Below are 19,217 nucleotides of genomic sequence, written 5' to 3' on the forward strand. Positions count from 1 at the left end.
ATGTAAAATTCACCATTTTAACCTTTTTAAGTGTACAGTCTAGGGGCATTTAGCATGAATACAGTGTCGTATAACCATTATTACTATCTAGTTCCAGAACATTGTCATCACACAGTAAGGAAACCCTGGAACAAGTAAGCAGTCAACTCCTCATTCCTCACTCTCTTCCCAGCCCTGGTAACCACTAATTGGTTAGAGACAGAAACCACTTTCTGGCTCTATGGTTTTGCCTATTCTAGATATTTCTTATGAATAGAATCATATAGTACAGGGTATAACAATTAAGTTCACGAACTCACCCCAGAAAAAGTGCTACATACCTCATTGCTGAATATCACTACAGTCACCTTTGACGTACTCCGCTTGGGAAGCTATGCACTGACTCCAGCGCTTAGCCTACCCTTCAAAGCAATTTTGGAACTCTTTTTCTGGAATGGCCATCAGAGCTGTCGTTGTATTACCGTTGATGTCCTGAATGTCATCAAAATGTCTTCCTTTCAATATTTTCTTTGTCTTTGGGTAAAGAAAGAAGTCATTGGGGGCCAGATCAGGTGAGTAGGGAGGGTGTTCCAATACAGTTATTTGTTTACTGGCTAAAAACTCCCTCACAGACAGTGGCAGGTGAGATGGTGCATTGTCATGATGCATGAGGCATGAATTGTTGGCAAAAAGTTCAGATCGTCTAACTTTTTCACACAGCCTTTTCAGCACTTCCAAATAGTAAACTTGGTTAACTGTTTGTCCAGTTGGTATAAATTCATAATGAATAATCCCTCTGATACGAAAAAAAGGTTAGCAACATTGTTGCAACAACTTCGCAAACTTAATTGTCACTCCTTCGGTATATAGACATACCTCATTTTATTGTGTGGACAAAAACAGGGGTTCTAGGGAAAGTAACATCACAGGGTGATGTGATTTTAAATTCCTAATTGGGCAGGTCATGGTGGGTAGTCACGCCCTAGGCATATATCTTCTTTAGTAAAAGGTTTATTTTTGCTTTAAGTAAGCCCTTCCTTATTTCTGTGCATCTAGATTAACACACCCTTGAAATAGGCATAACCACCCTCAAGAGAGCACATACTCTTATTAACTATCCTATAACCCAGTCCCTGCCTTGCTTTTCTTCCACCTCCATGTAATCTTTCTTTCCTTCTCTCCTTAATTTCAAATGCATAAAAGAAGCTGCAAAGCTGTTATTCTCTGGAGCATTTGAGATCTTACTCCCCAGCATTTGTCATCAGTTTGGCTCAAATAAATTCTTATAAAAAGTTTGCAGTTTGGACGTTTCTTTTTTCTTTTTAGTTGCATTTATTGGGGTGACGATGGTTACTAAATTACGTAGGTCGTAAGTATACAATTCTACAATACAAAGGTCTGACAATTAAGTTTGCGAAGTTGTAACAGTGGTGTTAAACTTTTTTTATATCGGAGGGATTATTCATTATGAATTTGTACCAACTGGACAGTTAACCAAGTTTACTATTTGGAAGTGCTGAAAAGGCTGTGTGAAAAAGTTAGACGACTGAACTTTTCTCCAACAATTCATGGCTCTTGCATCACGACAATGCACCCGTTCACACGGCACTGTCTGTGAGGGAGTTTTTAGCTAGTAAACAAATAACTGTGTTGGAACACCCTCCCTACTCAGTTGATCTGGCCCCCAATGCCTTCTTTCTTTACCTGGAGATAAAGGAAATATTGAAAGGAAGACATTTTGATGACAGTCAGGACATCAAGCGTAATACAACAGCTCTGATGGCCATTCCAGAAAGAATTCTAAAATTGCTTTGAAGGATGGACTAGGTGCTGGCATCAGTGCATAGCTTCCCAAGGGAGTACTTCAAAGGTGACTGTAGTGATATTCAGTAATGAGATATGTAGCACTTTTCTTAGGATGAGTTCGTGTGTGACCTCATACATCTAGTTTAGACGTTTCTAATGTCGACAATTGCACTTTGTTTTATTGGGCTTTGCAGATAACGTATTTTTTTTTTCCTTTTTTTGCAAATTGAGGTTTCTGGCAACCCTGCATTGAACAAGTCTGTTGGCCCCCTTTTTTTCACTAGCATTTGCTTTCTTCGTGTCTGTGTCACATTTTGGTAATTCTTGCAATATTTCAAACTTTTTCATTATCATTATATTTGTCATGGTGATCTGTGATCAGTGATCTTTGATGCTACTATTGTAATTGTTTTGGGTGCTACAACTGCCCCCAAATAAGACAGTAAACTTAATCTATGAATGTTGTGTGTGTTCTGACTGCTTCTCTGACTGGCCATTCCTCATCTCTCTCCCTCTCCTTGTGCTTCCCTATTCCCTGAGACAAAACAATATTGAAATTAGGTCAGTTAATAACCCTACAATCTCCTCTAAGTGCTCAAGTGAAAGGAAGTGTCGCACACCTCTCACTTTAAGTCAAAAGCTAGAAATGATTAAGCTTAGTGAGGAATGCATGTTGAACACTTTGGCTGCTATGTTTGTAGTTGAATGATACTTCCATGCCACTGACTGCAGTGTTTGATCTTACCCCATGAGCTCAGTGTTCCAGAAAGGAAGTTTAGGAAAGCATATGTACATTTTTCTGTATTTTTGTGTTTTTCAAGAATGAATAACAATAGGAAATTCTTGTACTTTAAAGTAATCATTTATTTTAATAAAATATAATACTTTAACTGTATTTACTTAAAAATGTAAATACTGTAATTATTTTTGACACATTTTAGAGAACCAACTTGAAATCGATTAATGCAGTGAAAAGGTGAAAGCTGAGATAGGTAGGCCCCTTGTGCCAAACAGGCATGTTGTGAAAGCAAAGGAAAAGTACTGAAGGAAATTTTAAAGGTGCTCCTCCAGTAAACACATGAATGATAAGAAAGCGAAACAGCCTTTATGCTGATATGGAGAAAGTTTTAGTGGTCTGGATAGAAGATGGAACCAGGCACAACATTCCTTTAAGCCGAAGCCTGATCCAGAGCAAAGCCCTAACTCTTCAATTCTGTGAAGGTTGAGAGAGGTAAGGAAGCTGCGGAAGAAAAGTCTGAAGCTAGCAGAGGTTGGTTGATGAGGTTAAGGAACACAATCATCTCCATAACATAAAAGTGCAAAGTGAAGCAGCAAATGCTGATGGAGACGTTGTAGCAAGTTATCCAGAAGCTCTTAGCTAAGATAATTATGAAGGTGGCTACACTAAACAACAAATTTTCAATGTAGATGGAACATTCTTGTATTGGAAGATGCCATCTAGGACTTAAATTTTAATTTATTTTTTTTGAAAGTTATACTCTTTATTTATTTATTTATTTACCCTCCCCCCTCCTTTTCTTCTACCTCCCCCCAACTCCAGTTCAAGCTGTTGTTTCTCAGTCTAGTTGTGTAGGACACAGCTCCCTGGCCCATGCTGGTATTATGAGCCTTGCGCTCCCCCCGGCTGAGGCAGTCAGTCGCTAGTCATTGGTGGGCCACTAACAGCAGCTCACGGCAGCTCTCCCTGGCTGCCAGCTGCTCACGATGGCTGCCGGCCACTCATGGCAGCGCATGGTAGCTCACAGCAGCACTCAGCAGCTCACTGCCAGCCACTCATGCTGGCTGCCGGTCACTCATGCTGGCTGCCGGCCATTCATGCTGGCCACCGGCCACTCATGGCAGCACACGATAGCCTATGGCAGCACATAGCAGCCCATGGCAGCACACGGCAGCTCACACCAACCTCCGGCTGCTCACGGCAGCCCAGCTCCAGGGAGAGCTGTTATTCACAATCTTAGCTGTAGAGGGTGCAGCTCACTGGCCCATGTGGGAATCGAACTGGCGACCCCAACGTTAGGAGCGCGGCGCTCCAATCACCTCAGCCACTGGGCTGGCCCTTTTTTTTTTAATACAGGGAATAATTTATTTAACCCATCAGACAGGTTGGGTCTGTAACAAAGTGTCATGTTTTAAAGCATAGGTCAGTAATTGTATATGAGAGTATACACTGCTACACACAAATTAACTAAAAAGACCACAGCTTTTCAATGTTTAAAACAGAATAAGCTTCCCTGTAAAAGCAGCACCTTTGTGACATGTTAACTTTAGTATTCCTCTCCTTTTTCCTCACCCTCTCCTTCAACAGAAGCCTCACCAACCTCCTTATAATCTTTCTCAAGGGCAGCCGTGTCTTCACGGGCCTCAGAAAACTCTCCTTCCTCCATGCCCTCACCCACGTACCAGTGAACAAAGGCACGCTTGGCATTCATCACGTCAAACTTGTGGTCCGGGCTCCCAGGCCTCAGCAATAGCTGTGGTGTTGCTCGGCAGGCACACAGCTTGCTGTATTTTGGCCAGGTCTCCACCAGGTACCACAGTGGGAGGCTGGTAATTAATTCCAGCTTTGAAGCCAGTGAGGCACCAGTGCACGAACTGGATGCTGCACTTGGTCTTGATGGTGGCAGTGGCAGCATTGACATGTTTGGGAACCATGTCACCCTGGTACAACAGGCAGCTAGGGTCACATTTCACCATCTGGTTGGCTGGCTCAAAGCACGCATTGGTGATCTCTGCTACAGAAAGCTGCTCATGGTAGGCTTTCTCAGCAGAGATGACAGGGGCATATGTGGCCAGAGGGAAGTGGATGGAGGGGATAGGGCATTCATGTTGGTCTGGAATTTGGTCAGGTCAACATTCAGGGCTCCACCAAATGTGAGAGTAGCAGTGATGGAGGATACAATTTGACCTATCAGCCTGTTCAGGTTAGTATAGGTTGGGCTCTCAATATTGAGGGTTCTATGATGGATGTTGTAGATAGCTTGGTTGTCAACCATGAAGGCACAATCAGAGTGCTCCAGGGTGGTGTGGATGGTGAGGATGGAGTTGTAGGGCTCAACTACAGCTGTGGAAACCTGGGAGGCTGGGTAAATGGAGAACTCCAGCTTGGATTTCTTGCCATATTCGGTAGAAAGACTTTCCATCATCGGGAGGTGAACCCAGAAACAGTTCTTCTGCTAAAGCTGTGGAAAACTAGGAAGTCCTGAAGATCTGTGCACTGGTCGCCAGTTTCTGAATTTGGTCCAAGACAAGGTCAGTGATCTCCTTGCCAATAGTGTAGTGCCCCTGGGCATAGTTATTGGCAACATCTTCCTTGCCTGTGATGAGATGCTCGGGGTAGAAGAGCTGGTGGTAGGTACCACTGTGAACTTCATCAATGACAGTGGGTTCTAGGTCTACAAACACTGCCCTGGGCACATGCTTGCCAGTGCTTGTCTCTCTGAAGAAGGTGTTGAAGGAGTCATCTCCTCCAATGGTCTTGTCACTCGGCATCTGGCCATTGGGCTGGATGCCATGTTCCAGGCAGTAGAGCTCCCAGCAGGCATTGCTGATCTGGACACCAGCCTGGCCAACATGGATGGAGATGCACTCATGTATTGTTGCTGCTTTGTGGCTGTCAGGTGGATGGCTGAGAGGAAGAAGTTATTGCTCCTTATAGCGCAACTCTTAGGCGGTCGATGTAAGAGAACCTGCCCTCTTTATTTTTTAAAAATTAAAAAATTTTCAATTATAGTTGACATTCAATACAGTCTCGATGTAGCCTCTTCTTTATGTCCTTTGTCATAGGAGTTCTGTTCAGCTACTTTTCAGATGGTTCTCCAGTTTGATTATTGTATAATTTAGTTGTAATTTTTTTTTTTAGGAGTTCATCAGCTTTAGACTCAAGGAATTAACAGGGGTGGGTTCAGATTACACCAGGCCCAGGGTTTTGTGGCTCCTGGGGGCAGGCCTAGCTACAACAAACACATAGGGAAATGGAGGGGTGGGGTGGGGGGGGAAGAGTTAATAGATTTAATCTTGAACTTGGGGGATGGAGTGGAAAAGATGATCCTGGGGCTTGGGAATGAGGATCAGCATGAAGAAAGCTGTCTGAAGGGGGCCTGGGTGGGCCCAGAGGGGTGGCACCCAACCCTTGGGGCTCACAGTTGAGAGGGAAGAAAAATGAGTCCCCTCCCCTGGCCACAAGGCACTTGGCTGTCTCCTTCTACCCCACCCCATCCATGCAAGAAATTGGGCCCAAATCCACTCGATCTTTTCACAGATTCCAGAGGCTGTTCCCAGTTGAGCCTCTGGAAGAAACTTTTGCCAAACTCATGTGCTGATCATGATGGCACAGAAGGTGGCAGCCTTGATGATTTTGGGAGGAAGCCTGCGAAGAATCGCCTGGTGCCTGACTCAGTCCGGATCCTCCTCAGTAACAGCCAGATGTTGTTGGTAGCGTGCAGGGGTGACACTCTCTCAGCCTCCACCGCTCCCAGCCAACCTGGCGTTGTATCTTCAGCATGTCGAAGGGTAGAATCAGGATGCCTGCCACTCTCCCTGAGATGCTGCCAGCCACAGAGCTGAAGCCCACCGATGTCCGTTCTTTTTGCCTGAGCCCACTCAGCCAGCTCTTCACCAGCTCATAGTTGAACCAGTACAGGGCTGAAAAAACATATCCCAAAGGATAGTGGTGCCCCATCCCAGCCACAGTGAGTGCCAGCCATCCTGAGCCACAGCAGCACAGACACAGTCATCTAGTTCCCCGTATGACATGTGCCGAGCCTGCAGTTTTGTCTACCAGCTCTAGGGGGCTGATCACAGCAGTCATGGTGCCTAAGCGGGCCAGTGTGCCTGCCACCATAGTTGCATAGAGGTCAGAGGTCAGGGCTCGACAACTATGGAAGGCCTTGAGTTAGTTGTGGGCAGTAAAGTAGATGGTGGTGGCTGGCATAGTGATCACCAGGGTGCCTGGGCGGCCACTCCACAGGATCCTGGTGCCCTCATGTCTCAGTCTTCATAAAGGCACCCATGGTGCCAGTGAAGCATGTGGGATCTTGAAACCAGGTGGCACAGCAGGCACCATTTGGGCACCAGCTGGGCTGGTGCCAACTTAGTTGTAATTTTAATGTGGTTGTGGGAGGTGGTAAGCAGTGTTTATTTACTCCACCATCTTGCCCAGAACCCTCCCCCCACTTTTATAAAATTAAATTTATTTAGGTAACATTGGTTAATAACATAAATTTCAGGTGTATAACTATATAATACAACATCTGTATACTTTGTTGTGTGCTCACCCCCCAAAGTCTAGTCTACCATCGCCGTGTTTTGGGTCCCCTTTACCCTCTTTGTCTTCCCCCTTCCCCTCTGGTAACCACCGTTCTGTTGTCTATTCATGTTTCTTAATTAGCATGAATTCTAGAGGGTAGTGTGTGTGTATCTCCATAGGGGAGTGTGTAGTGTAAGACCTAAGATTAAGGCTCAATGTTGTGTGCTGCCCTGACATCTGGTAAAATCAGGAGGACCTTGAATGACCTAACTGCAAGTTGCCCTCCCCACTCTGCTCCTGAGGATAAGATCCTCCATTTAAACAGCCCTCCTATTAAATAAACCAGTTCCCTGAGTAGCAGTTTTCAGTTCCCTGCCAGCTACAGAATTATTCAAACAAGCCAATAACATCCCCCCACAGGAGCCAGGCACACTCCATCCTCTTGCTATTATAAAGCCTGCCTCCCACAGCCCCCTAGTGGTTCACTCTGTTCCAAAGGTCAGTCCCTGTGCAGCCCTGCATGTGTGGTGTCCTTTTCCCCCAGGCTGTGAGTATATGTGACTGCTGTTGATCTCATCTGTGTAGTGTCAGATGTTGTATGTTTGGCCAACCCCATAACCCCAGAGCAGTAATCCTTTTCTCACAGCTAGATGAATAGGAGGCAATTCCTGCATTTTTCTAAGAAGCTTTACTGAGTTTCTCAAACAGGCATGTAATTCTTGACATCCCTCCCCCAAGGTTAAAAAAAACTACGGCTTTATAAACTTTGTGTGAGGTGTATTCCCTAAGCCGTCTTTTGGAAAATATCTTCATCTCTAGCAAGTAATTTGGTCTAAGACTTCCTCAGTTACCTGCAGTGGGTGCAAATGGGAGTATTCCTAGTTGAACAGGGCTTTACTCTGGGAGTCTGCTTTATGCTTTTGGGAGGGCCAGTGTAGACTAATTGAAATAATAATGGCTTTCAGCCTCTGCTTTTTGGGGAATTAACTGTGTTCATAGCATGCTTCTTATTTGAATCCTCATTTAAAAACAAAATGTGGGATGTAGTGATTTAAGCAAGATAAAATAGTCACGCATGATAAGCACAGTGGAAAGAAAAACAACACAACAAATTTTTCTTACATCAGGTACTATGCTTTTTGGTTTAAGTAATGATAAAAATACTGGCTTATATAATTGAATTTTAATGTTATGTGTACCGGAAATTTCAGGCTTTAGGACTGACTAGTCTAGCAGTTGAAAGGATGTCAACATCAGCCCACCTTCTTTCCATTTTATTCCCGTTTGTCATTTACAGAATTGGCTTTATTCTTAGACTGACTGGTTCCCCCTCATGTTAAATGATAGATCCCAGCAACTGTTGGGGCCATGTACTTCCTTTTTCTCATCTGTTTAATGACAGACAGATGGTTCCTACTCATAATCATTAAATAAGATTCCATAACTTCATACTGATATTGGGCCACTGCCTGTGACCAGAGGGATTCCTAACCTTAGACCTAGGAGTACCACTGAAGAAGAAGGGGTGAAATGGATGTGGGTGAGACACCCTCAACATTCATAATATTAACTATACTAAAAAATGATCCAGTGAAAAAATGGCTAAAATAAGTATGAGTAGCTTGGCCACATTGTTAGTATACAAAATTTCACTGAAGGCTAGGTTCCTGCCAACCAGCTTCTGGGGCAGAGACTTCTTTTGCTCAAAATATTTGTACCTTAAGGACAAGACTTGGCCAAATGGAATTCCTTGACAGATGACTGGGAGAAATTCTATGTAGATGTATGTCAGTTTAGATTGTATAGAGTAAATCTGTGATTCATGTAGCATGGCTAGACTAAATTTTATAATTTGAGATAATAGAAAATAACTATGAATATATTGGTCTATCCCTGCAGTTCCTGGCACAGAGCTCCTAAAACCCTTGTAATTTTCTGAATGATAAGAGCACTAGGAGCATCTTTTGTCTTTTAAATAAATTAAATTTTTTTTCAATTACAGTTGACATTCAATATTATATTAGTTTCATGTATGCAGCATAACAGATTTATATTACGGAGTGATCCCCTGATAAGTCTAGTACCCACGTGGCACCATATATAGTTATTGTAACATTACTGACTACAGTGGTACCTTGGTTTTCGAACGTAATCTGTTTCGGAAGACCATTCGAGTTCTGAGACGTTCGAAAACCGAGGCACAGTTTCCCATAGAAAGTAATGCAAAAATGGATTAATCCGTTCCAGACCTTTAAAATCAACCCCTAAAACAGCAATTTAGCATGAATTTTACTATCTAAAGATACCATGGATCCATAAAATGATACACAATGAAAGCAATAAACACAATATAATGTACTGTAAAAGCAATAATAAATAAACACAATGTAAAAACAGTACTGTAGATGATAAAAATGAAAGTAATTTTTTTCTTACCTGCAATGATGATAGTCATGGTTTGAATAGGGGGTCCCCTTCAATAATCACAATAGGTGACTGTTCTTCAGGTGTTCTGTAGCCCTCTTCCATAATCACTGTAGGTGACTCCTCTCCTGCCATTCCTTCCCTTGATTTTTTTACACCACTGACACCTGGTTTAGACTCACTGGATCTTTTCCTCACTAAAAATTTTTCAATTGATATATGCTTTCTCCGATGTTTTAAAATTTGTCTAAAGTGAGACATAGCATTATCATTGAAAGTGTTAGCGGCATGACTTACAGCAGCTTTATCAGGGTGATATTTTTCAACAAAAATTTGCACTTTGACCCATTTTGCACACATTTCTTTGATCAGTGCAGTAGAAACACTTGCTCTTCCCTCCTCCTCCGAAGACAATTCCTCAGTTGCTTGCGCCTATTGCTGCTCCGTCAGAATGTTCTGAAGTTCTTCTGTGGTGAGTTCAGTCTTGTGGTCCTCCACTAACTCCTCCACATCATCACTGCTCACTTCCCAGCCCATGGACTTTCCCAGAGACACAATATCCTCAACAATAGGAGCATCCTCTTCAACATCCTCATATACATGTTCAGGGTCAGCTTCTGGCCACAATTCTTCCATGCTGACTTCTTCGTTCTGTGAGACACATCCCTCCATGCTTTGTCTATGAGATGTAAGCAATGTAGAATATTGAAATGATTATTCCAGAACTCTCTAAGGGTTACCTCTGTCCGAGGTCATCTCAAAGCACCTTTAGAACAGTGCTTTGGTGTAAAGCTTCTTAAAATTAGATATGACCTGCTGGTCCATGGGCTGGATGCGAAGAGTCGTGTTGGGGGCCAAAGACTTTACATTGATAAAACTGAACTCTTCCATCAACTTGTCCTCTAAGCCTAGGGGGTGAGCTGGAGCATTATCCATAACAAGCAGGCACTCCATTGGAAGATTTTTGTCTTGAAGGTATTTTTTTTACACTTGGCCCGAACACTTCATGAACCCACTCAATAAAAAACTGCCTGGTTACCCAAGCTTTGCTGTTTGCCCTCTACATCGCATGCAGTTTGCTTTTTATGACATTGTTTTTCTTAAATACCCAGGGGTTCTCAGAATGATAGACTCGCAAAGGCTTCAACTTAAAAACCCCACTTGCATTCCCACAAAACAAAAGGGTTAGCCTGTCTTTCATGGGCTTGTATCCTGGCAATGATTTCTCCTCCTTTGTTATGTAGGTCCTCTTTGGCATTTTCTTCCAAAAGAGGCCTGTCTTATCACAGTTGAAAAGTTGGTGGGGAAGGAAACCCTCTGCCTCTACATAATCTTTAAATTCCAAAACAAATTGATTGGCGTCTTCTTTGTTGGCACTGGCAGCTTCACCGTGTCTCACCACATCGTGTATGCCACTTATCTTAAACTTTTCAAACCACTCTCCACTTGCTTGAAAATATCACTCTCAGCACTTGTTCCAGGGGTGTTTTTGATGAGGTCAGCATGCAAATGTAAGGTTTTTTCACAAATTGTGCTCTCAGAAATGCTGTCATGGCCAACTGTTTTTCATTTATCCATCTGAAAAGCAGTTTTTCCACTTCAATTGTCTGTGTCCTTTGTCTTGTAAGTGTTTTAACACCTCTTGCAACATTGGCTCCTTTAATGGCTTCTTTATTTTTTAAGATGGTACAAATTCTAGATTTGGCAATACCAAACTGCATTGCCAGATCACATACACGGACACCACTTTCATGTTTGGAAATAATTTCCTTCTTCACCGCTATTGTTGTTAATGATTCTCCTGCTTTGCAGCTTTTATCCATTTCTCACAACAAGGGGTGATTGGCAGAGGGCTCCTGAGATGACATGAACACAGACTGATTGCACACGGTCACGAAAACAAATTGGTTGCAAGAGAGCTCCTGAGATTACTGTGTTTCCCTGAAAATAAGACCTAGTCGGAATATCAGCTGTAATGCATCTTTTGGAGCAAAAATTAATGTAAGACCTGGTCTTATTTTACTATAAGACCCGGTCTTATATAATATAATATGATAATATAATTATATAATAATATAATAATATATAAGACCGGGTCTTATATTAATTTTTGCTCCAAAAGATTCATTAGAACTGATTGTCCGGCTAGGTCTTATTTTCGGGAAACACGGTAGCTGAACAGATTTATGCACTGGGTTCCACAGAGTCACAAAAACAAATTGGTTGCAAGAGTGCTCCTGAGATGAGATGAGCACATATTGATTGCACAGAGTCACCAAATAAGCCCAAATATCACCTCTGTGTTGTGCGGGTGCTCAGGACTCAACAGCCGACAGCTAGGCCTCCAGGATCTTGCACTCAGTGGAAGCCTCATGACATGTTCGACTTCCGAGGCGTGTTCGAAAACCGAAGCATTTACTTCCGGGTTTACGGCGTTCATAAACCGAAATGTTCATCATTGGAGACATTCGAAAAACGAGGTATTACTGTATATTGCTTATGCTATACGTTACATCCCTGTGACTATTTTGTAACTGTCAATTTGTATTTCTAAATCCCTTCACCTTTTTTTATTTTATTTTATTTTATTGGGGAATACTGGGAAACAGTGTGTTTCTCCAGGGCCTGTCAGCTCCAAGTTGTCCTTCAATCTAGTTGTGGAGGGCGCAGCTCAGCTCCAAGTCCAGTTGCCATTTCAATCTTTAGTTGCAGGGGGCGCAGCTCACCATTCCATGCGGGAATTGAAGCAGCAACCTTGTTGTTGAGAGCTGGTGCTCTAAACTGAGCCATCCGGCCGCCCCTCTGGAAGCTCAGCCCCCTCTGGAAGCTCAGCGGCAGCTCATTGTTTTCAATCTAGTTGTAGAGGGCGCAGCTCACTGTCCCATGTGGGAATCCAGCCGGCAACCCTGTTGGTCAGAGCTCACTCTCTAACCAACTGAGCCATCCCAGTCTCCCTCCCTTCACCTTTTTCACTCAGCTCTACAACCCCCCTGGCCATCTGGCAACCATCGGTTTGTTCTCTATGTCTATAATTTTGTTTCTGGTTTGTTAGTTTTTTTATTTTGTTTTTTATATTCCCCATATAAGTGAAATCATACGGTATTTGTCTTTCTTATATATTTACGGTATATTTACAAATACCGTAAATATCATACGGTATTTGTCTGACTTATTTCACTTAGCATAATACCCTCTAGGTCCATCAATGTTGCAAATGGTATGATTTCATTCTTTTATGGTTGACTAATATTCCACTGTATATATGTACATCTTCTTTGTACAGTCATCTATTGATGGACACTTAGGTTGCTTCCATATCTTGGCTATAGTAAATAATCCTGCAATGAACATAGGGATGCATATATCTTTTCAGATTAGTGTTTTGAATTTCTTCAGATAAATCTAGGGATTGCTGGGTGATATGCTAATTCTGTTTTTATTTTTTTGAGGAACCTTCATACTGTTTTCCATAGTGACCATACCAATTTGCAATCCGACCGAAGTGCACAAGGGTTCTGTTTTCTCCACATCCTGCTGTCACGTGTTGATTTATTGATGATAACCATTCTGACAGGTGTGAGGTGATATCTCATTGTGATTTAATTTGCATTTTTCTGATGATTAATGTTGCTGAACATTTTTTCACGTCTTTGGCCATCTGTATGTCCTCTTTGGAGAAGTCTATTCAGGTCCTCTGTCCATTTTTTAAATTGGATTGTTTGTTTTTTTGGTGTTAAGTTGTATGAGTCTTTATATATTTTGGATATTCACTCCTTTCTGGTTGTATCATTGGCAAATATGTTCTTCCATTGAGTAGGTTGTCTTTTCATTTTGTTGATGGTTTCCTTTGCTTTGCAAAACTTTTATTAGTTTTGTGTCCTGCTGCTTTACTGAATTTATTTATCAGTTCTAATAGTTTTTGGTGGAATCTTTAGGGTTCTCTATATATGATCTGCCAATAATGACAGTTTTACTACTTCCTTTCAAATTTGGATACCTTTTATTTCTTTTTCTTTTCTGATTGCTGTAGCTAGGACTTCTAATACTATGTTGAATAAAAATGGTGAAAGTGGACATCCTTGTCTTGTACTGATCTTAAGGAAAACACTTTTATAATAGCTTTTCACCGTTCTGTATGATGTTAGCTGTGGTTTTGTCATATATGGCCTTTATAATGTTGAGGTATGTTCTCTCTGTTCCCACTTTGCTGAGAGTTTTTATCATAAATGAAAGCTAGCTTTTGAAAATGCTTTTTCTGCATCTATTGATATGATATGATTTTTATCCATCATTTTGTTTATGTGTTGTATCACATTAACTGACTTGCAGATATTGAACCAACCTTGCATCTGCCACTTGATCATGGTGTATAATCTTTTCAGTGGATTGCTGAATTTGGCTTGCTAATATTTTGTTGAGGATTATTGCATCTATGTTATCAAAGATATTGGCCTATAGTTTTCTTTTTTTGTAATGTCTTTCTATGGTTTTGGAATCAGGGTAATGCTGACCTCAGAAAATGACCTTGTGAGCCCTCCCTCATCTTCAATTTTGTGGAATGGTTTGGGAAGGATAGGTGTTAATTCTTTGAATGTTTGCTAAAATTCACCTGTAAAGCCATCTGGTCCAGGACTTTTGTTTGTTGGGAGTTTTTTGATTACTGGTTCGATTTTGTTAGTAGTTATTGTTCTGTTCATATTTTCTATTTCTTCTTCTTCTTCTTCTTTTTATTTTTTTAAAGATTTTATTGGGGAAGGGGAACAGGACTTCACTGGGGAACAGTATATACCTCCAGGATTTTTTCCAAGTCAAGTTGTTGTCCTTTCAATTGTAGCCGTGGAGGGCACAGCTCAGTGCCAGGTCCAGCTGCCAGTTGCTCGTCGCAGGGGGTGCAGCCCACCATCCCTTGCGGGAGTCAAACCGGCAACCTTGTGGTTGAGAGGACGCTCTCCAATCAAGCCATGTGGGAGCTCAGCGGCAGCTCAGCTTAAGGTGCTGTGCTCAATCTTAGTTGCATGGGGCGGAGCCCACCATCCCTTGCAGGAGTCGAGGAGTCGAACTGGCAACCTTGTGGCTGAGAGCCAACTGGCCCATGTGGGAATCGAACTGGCAGCCTTTGGCAGTAGGAGCACGGAGCTCCAACCGCCTGAGCGACTGGGCCGGTCACTTTCTGTTTCTTCTTGATTCAATCTTGGAAGATTGTATTTTTCTAGGAATTTATCCATTTCTTCCAGGTAGTCCAGTATGTCAGCATATAATTATTTGTAGTAGTTTCTTACAATTATTTGTATTTCTGTGCTGTCAGTTGTCACTGCTCATTAATTTCTGATTTTATTTATTTGGGTTCTCTTTTGTTATTTATGAATCTGGTTAAAGGTTTATCTTTTTTTTTTTACCTTTTCAAAGAACCAGCTCTTAGTTTCATTGATTTATGTATTTTTTTAGACTCTATTTTGTTTATTTCTGTTCTGATCTTTATATTTCCTTAATTCTGCTCACTTTGTGCCTTGTTTGTTCTCATTTCTAGTATTCCTTTAGATGTTGGGTTAAATTGTTTATTTCAGATCTTTCTTGTTTTTTTTTGAAGGACACCTGTATTGCTATGAATTTACCTCATAGAACTTCTTTGGCTGTATCCCATAGATTTTTGGGTCCTTGTGTTTTCGTTTTTATTTATCTAAGTTATCTTTGGATTTCTTCCTTGATCTCATTGTTAACCCATTCATTGTTTAGAAACATGTTATTTAGCTTCCATGTGCTTGTATGTTTTTCAGTTTTCTTCTTCTGATTGATTTCCAATTTCATACCATTGAGATTGGAGAAGATGCTTGATGTGATTTCAGTCTTCTTAAATTTATTGAGACTTGCTTTGTGGCCAAATATGTGGTCTATCCTGGAAAATGTTCTGTGTGTGCTCGAAAAGAATATATATTCTGCTGCTTTGGGGTAAAATGTTCTAAAAATATCAAATTCATCTGCTCTAATGTGTCATTTAAAGCAACTTGTTTCTTGTTGATTTTCTGTCTGAATGACTGTCTATTGATGTCAGTGGGGTATTAAAGCCCTCTACTATTTGTATATTACTGTGGATCTCTCCTTTTATATTCATCACTATTTGCTTTATATATTTAGGTGATTCTCCATTGGGAGTGTAAATGTTTACTAGAGTTATATCCTGTTGTTGGATTGCATTATGTAATGTCCCTTTTTGTCTCTTGTTGTAGGTTTTGTTTTATGTGGTCTAGATTTTTTTTTCATTTCCATTTACATGAAATGTTTTTTTCTATCCCTTTACTTTCATTCTGTGTGTGTGTGTGTGTGTGTGTGTGTGTGTGTGTGTGTCTTTCAATCCGAAATCGGTCTCTTGGAGGGAGCATATATGTATGGGTCTTAATTTTGTATCCATTCAGCCACCCTTATGCCTTTTTATTGGAGTGTTTAGTCCATTTACATTTAAAGTAATTATTGACAGGTACGTAGTTATTGCCATTTTATTATCCATATTTTTATCTTTTTTTTTTTTTAATTCTTAAAGAAGTCCCTTTAACATTTCTTGTAATACCAGTTTGGTGGTGATGAACTCCTTTAGCTTTTTTTTGGCTGGGAAGCTATCTGTTTTTCAATTCTAAATGATAGCCTTGCTGGGTGGTGTGTAATCTTGGTTGTAGATCCTTACTTTTCATCACGTTGAGTATTTTGTGCTGGTCTCTTCTGGCCTGCAAAATTTCTGTTGAGAAATCAGCTGACAGTCTTATGCGAACTCCTTTGTAGGTAACTAACTGCTTCTCTCTTGCTGTTTTTAAGATTCTCTCTTTGTCGTTAAACTTTGCCATTTTAATTATGATGTTTCTTGGTGTAGGCCTCTGGGATCATCTTGCTTGGGGATAACTGCACTTCCTGAACTTGGATGTGTATTTCCTTTGTCAGGTTAGGGAAGTTTTCTGTCATTATTTCTTCAAATAGGTTTTCAATTCCTCGCTCTCTCTCTTCTCCTTGTGGTCCCCCTATGAAGTAAATGTTGGTACACTTGATGTTGCCCAGAGGTCCCTTAAGGTATCCTCAAGTTTTCTGATTCTCATTTCTTTTTGCTCTTCCAAATGACTGTTTTTTTCACCTTGTCTTCCAGATCACTGACTCAATCCTATGCTTCATTTAATCTGCTGTTGATTCCATCCAATGTATTCTTCATTTCAGTTATTGTATTCTTCATTTCTGACTGGTTCTTTTTTATGGTTTCTATCTCTTTGTGTAAGTTCTCACTGAGTTCACCTCTTCTTCCTCTAAGTTTATTGGACATCCTTATAACTAACCAGTGTTTTGAAGTCTATTTTGGTAGATTGCTTGGCTCCATTTCATTTAGTTCTTTTTCTGGAGATTGTCCCGTTCTTTTATTTGGGACATGTTTCTTTGTCTCCTCATTTTGGCTGGCTCCCTTTGTTTGTTTCTATGTATTAGGTAGATCTGTTATGTGTCTCAGACGTGGCAGGTTGGCCTAATGTAGTAGGTGTCCTGTGGGGCCCAGTGGCACAGTTTCTCTGTCACCTGAGCCAAGTACTCCAGGGCTGTCCCTTGTGTGGGTTGTGTATGCCCTTCTGTTGTAGTTGAGCCTTGACTGCTGTTGGCAATTCAGTTGGTGCGATTGATTCTCAGGCTGACTGGCTGTGACTACTGGTTGTGACTACAGTGAATGAGTTCTTGTTCAGGGGCTGACGCCACAGGGTGGGATTTGCTTTAGCGGGGCTGTTTTGCCTGAGTCGACCCTTTGGGTTTGTTTATGGAACTAATTAGGTGCTTTCTCTTGTGTGGTCTGAAGCCGGCCACTGGGTGTATTGATTTTTGGGGCCTCTTGGGAGGGACTGCAGTGTAGGCCATTGTCAGCTGCTGCCTGTACCCAGTCCAGTGTCACCTGGTAGGAGTTACTGAGTGATCTGGGTTTAGTAGCTGCTTTTGCTGGGCTTGGAGGTGCCTGGGAGATGCTATGCTGCGAATTGAGGCCAGCTGTCACTAATACCAGGCTTGGGGCTGCTTACCAAGAGGTGTAGGGCATGCCGAGGTTAGACGCTGTTTGTTTGGTGTTTGTGGACCTTTGAGAGATTTTATGAATGTTTATTCATGGGCTGCTTTTGAAGAGCTACTGGAAGAGATTCGGCTGGTGTGCAAGTTGGCTGGGGTGAGCTCTTAGGGAGTCACCAGGATGGGGCTAGCAGTGTTACCCAGGTTGATGGAGACTCAGATAGGCTCCCACCTGCCCCTGCCACTGCCTGCACCTGCCAGCTGTGTGGTAGGAGGGCTAAACAAAAGAACAGTGGTGCCTCTAGCCCTTGCCATGAAGCCATAAGATTCAGTTACTCCTTGTATGTCCCTGGTGGTTTTTGAGCTGCTGTCCCTTCTCTGGAGCTTAGGGTGAGTGTTTGTGAGCAAGTCAGTCTGTGCTCTGGCCCTTTAAGAGGATGCCTGGGTCTACAGCAGCCTGGTGTGGGGCGGGTACCCTTTGCTCCTGAGGAGTCCCTCCTGAGATATCCTTCCTGATTCTTAGTAGCCACACATGCATATAGGAGCCACCCATTTTGCTTCTCTGACTGTTCCACGTCTCAACATGGTTTTTTCTTTATATCCTCAGTTATAGGAGTTCTCTTTGGCTCATCTTCAGGTGGTCCTCAAGGGTGGTGGTTTTATAATTTAGTTGTAATTTTGATGTGGTCATGGAAATAGGCTAACACAGCATTTATGTACTCTGCCATCTTGACTGGGAGTCTTGCTTCCTTTAGAATTTCCTGGGTGATAGGAATGTCTTTTGTTCTAATGAGGTAACTCTTGGTGGGTTCTTGGATGGACACTAGTCACCAGAAAGACCAAGCCATAATTAGAAGCTTACAATTTTCAACCCCATCCTTATTCTGTAAAGAATGGAGAGGGATTGGAAATGGAGTTGATATTCAATCATGCCTATGTGATGTGAAGCCTTCATAAAAATCTCAAAAGTATGGGTTTGGAGAGTTTCCGGGTTGGTGAACATGTGACAGTATTTGCAGTCGCAGACCCAGAGAAGGCATGAAGCTCCCAGCCCCTTCCCACATACCTTGCCCTGTAAATCTCCTCCATCTGAATGTTCATCTGTATCCTTTATTATGTCTTTTTATAACAAACTGGTAAATAGTAAAGTACATCTTTTTCCTGAGTTCTGTGAGCCTCTCTAGCAAATTAATCAAACCCGAGGATGGGGGGGGGGGGGTCATGGGAACGTCTCAGAAACAGGTGATAACCTGAGCTTGTGATTTGCACCTGAAGTGGAGTGGGGACCATCTTGTGGGACTGACACTATCCAGGTAGATAGTAGTGTAAAAATTGAGTTGAATTGTAGGACACCCAGCTGGTGTCAGTGAATTGCTTGGTGTGGGGAAAACCCACACATCTTGTGTCAGAAGTGTTGTGAGTGTGGTAGTAGTGTTAAAGTAAAAGAGAACCATAGGAAGAGGATTGAGGTTTTCTCTCTCAGGCTCTTGGTTCTGTAAGTGTTTTCAAGATCCCTGATACCTAGGTTTTGGTTGTCTTGAGTGCTTAACATCATGGAAAATCATTACCAAAGCACAGTGATGAAGAGTGAGATATAAATGCTGTAACTGAGTGATTTTTAGGATTTGGATTCACCCTAGTTTTTACCCTACTTTCTGTGGTAGACTTTTTTTTTCCTTTTTTTTCCCTTAAGTCTCATCTTCCTCACATGTTGCGTTGTAATGTATTG

The 19,217-nt window shown here is 41.9% G+C and overlaps 1 protein-coding gene and 2 pseudogenes across 6 annotated transcripts in view; 1 reads left to right on the forward strand and 2 right to left on the reverse strand.

Moving 5' to 3' along the window:
• Positions 1-19,217, forward strand: part of RAD54B (RAD54 homolog B) — a 250,288-nt gene that overhangs the window by 22,057 nt on the left and 209,014 nt on the right. The gene's annotated exons all lie outside the window — the stretch shown is intronic.
• Positions 3,807-5,486, reverse strand: LOC109435449 (tubulin alpha-1A chain-like; annotated as a pseudogene).
• Positions 5,943-9,506, reverse strand: LOC109435435 (mitochondrial glutathione transporter SLC25A39 pseudogene; annotated as a pseudogene).

The sequence above is a fragment of the Rhinolophus sinicus genome, chromosome 6 (genome assembly GCF_057876585.1).
Source record: "Rhinolophus sinicus isolate RSI-liver-muscle chromosome 6, RSI-T2T, whole genome shotgun sequence".
NCBI lineage: Eukaryota > Metazoa > Chordata > Mammalia > Chiroptera > Rhinolophidae > Rhinolophus > Rhinolophus sinicus.